The 2,411-nt window shown below is 42.3% G+C and overlaps 1 long non-coding RNA gene across 3 annotated transcripts; it reads right to left on the reverse strand.

Moving 5' to 3' along the window:
• Window positions 1-767: 767 nt before the first annotated feature.
• LOC118558676 lies at window positions 768-1,996 on the reverse strand. Of its 3 annotated transcripts, none has more exons than XR_004928424.1 (3): window positions 1,804-1,996; window positions 1,108-1,217; window positions 768-788 (listed from the first exon to the last, which is right to left on the reverse strand). It is a non-coding gene; the product is annotated as an uncharacterized LOC118558676 (long non-coding RNA). The 3 variants fall into 3 exon arrangements; XR_004928423.1 differs by lacking the exon at window positions 768-788 and adding an exon at window positions 840-868; XR_004928425.1 differs by lacking the exon at window positions 768-788 and adding an exon at window positions 960-986.
• Window positions 1,997-2,411: the final 415 nt, after the last annotated feature.

Raw genomic sequence — 2,411 nt, forward strand, 5'->3', positions numbered from 1 at the left:
TGACACCTTCTACAGTCTTTCTGGTTTCCTCTAACGACCACGGATGGAAAACTAGGATTGTTTGAGGCTGCTGTGTTCCTACGTTAGGATTTGAGACCTGCACCATAGGACACAATCCTTTGGACTGGTCTGTAGATAATGAATGATCTGATTTACTCAGTTCATCCAGGTCTGGGTACAGATTTGAAACATCATTTGAGGGGTTTGAGGGATTATGCGGTGGTGGTCTGTTTTCTTCAGTTGCCACCATAGTTTGCGTTACTGAAGTAGTGTTCTGGCGGGTTCTTTTTTGTTTAGAGCCTAAACTTGCAGGAGACCATATAGGTGATGAAGTCGGGCTTTGACGCACCGCTCTACTGGCCACCCCACTCCCTCCTTCTGGTCGGGACTGTCTCTGCCTACGGTGTGCTTTATTTTTTGCTCGTGCAGCCTGCCTTTTTTGTGCTTGATTTAACCAACAGCGTGCAATTTCAAGCTCTTTTATTTTTTCCTGTTTTTGTTTTCCTGTTTTTGCACTAGCGCTTGTTTCTAGCCGACACACAACGTTTTCCCATTTAGTCACTTTCAACACACCATCTACATTATACTTTTTCTTCCACTTCCCCAAGTATTTTAAATTAAGTGGATCAATCTGATTCATAAACTTTTCATCCCCTTTTGGATTTCCCTTTGTACTTTGTCTGGAACCCATCCTATTTTACTTTTGCGTTGTGTTTATATCATTTCCAGGACCTTAATCCTGTTTTTATTAATTTTTTTCTTCTTTTTATACCTTTCAGGACTTTAACCTGGATTTCCTTTTTTTTTCTACCTCTTCAGGACTTTAACCTGGATTTCCTTTTTTTTTCTACCTCTTCAGGACTTTAACCTGGATTTCTTTTTTTAATCTACCATTCAGGACTTTAACCTGGATTTCCTTTTTTTAATCTAATTTTCAGGACTTTAACCTGGATTTCCTTTTTTAATCTACCTTTCAGGACTTTAACCTGGATTTCTTTTTTTTTTTCCCTACCTTTCAGGACTTTAACCTGGATTTCCTTTTTTAATCTAATTTTCAGGACCTTAACCTGGATTTCCTTTTTTAATCGAATTTTTCAGGACTTTAACCTGGTTTTCCTTAACTTCTGCGACGGACTCAAACCGGCAGCTTCGAGAGACTCAAACTCTCGATTAACTTTTCGGGGAATTTTTAATCACCCGTAACCCTGAACGATGGACTTTAAAGGCATACTATGCAACATTTTCCAGTTAATTAATGTGTTCCATACCGTTTTGGATGATTAAATGAGTCATTTCAGGTCGAACTAAGGTTTTCTCGGCCGCCCTGGGGGTCTGTGGGGGAAATACCGCACTTGCAATTGCAAGAGCTCACGGCCCGCACACACAGAAGTCTCGCTTTACGGTGAGAACTGTGTTTTTGCCCTGCCATTCACTATATGCACGCGCGAAAGCAACAACAAAGAACGGCGTGTTAACGTCAAATAAACATGCAAGCATATCGAGTTTTATTATTACTATTATTATTATTTATTATTTTTTTTTATTTATTTATCTTATGTTGGCGAGACGCTACCGCGGCGGCCGCGGCGAGGCGGTGGCTGCGGCTTGGCGAGGCAGCGGCGGTAGCGTCTCGCCAACATAAAAAAACTTTTCGTTGCATTCGCCTGTCTGCTAAGCTCAAAACAACCGCGCCTGGCTTGATGGAGAAACAAGAACAGCTGAGCATCTTTACGACAATGCACTTTTACTTTTGCCCTCTGGGGGGAGACTCACTGGAAAATCAACCCCGGTTGCATAGTATACCTTTAACCGATCGCTTTAAAACTTACTTGATTTGTTTGGCTTTCTCCCCGGTCGGAATCCCGTCAATCTTCTCGTTGCCGAAAGGAGACACTGGTCCCAGCGAGGAAATTACCTCCCGGGACTTTCACCAGGTCCTTGCCACAGACCTGCAGTGGTTTACAGCGTTGTTGCTCCTCTCGTCAGCGAGTCGATATGTTGGGATCCGCGTCATGGTGCCAGCTGATAGAGTTAAGTTTAATAACTCTTTTATTCTGAAAAGAAAGCCAACACAAACAAGTTTTTTAGACTCTTCTCAAAGAGACAGAGGGCAGAAGAGCCAGAAACGTGAGGCCGTTTTCATCACAGTCTCGGCTCTATCTGCGCTGGTTACCTCTGTACATTTGCCTTTATTATCAGACATCAAAGAAGTGGCAGGCGGAGTCAGGGGTTCACAACATGGGGGTAAGAAACAAAATAAAAGGCAAGGGGGTTTTACAACATGGGGTTGGCACACACAGAGGTGTAAGATTAACATATATAGCAAGAGACTCTTGGTCTAGGAGAACCATCTGTTTCTCCTGTGTGAAGTTAAAACAGTAGAACAGTCCTTAATAAGAAGATAAAAAGAA

The sequence above is a fragment of the Fundulus heteroclitus genome, unplaced genomic scaffold, assembly GCF_011125445.2.
Source record: "Fundulus heteroclitus isolate FHET01 unplaced genomic scaffold, MU-UCD_Fhet_4.1 scaffold_145, whole genome shotgun sequence".
Taxonomy (NCBI): Eukaryota; Metazoa; Chordata; class Actinopteri; order Cyprinodontiformes; family Fundulidae; genus Fundulus; species Fundulus heteroclitus.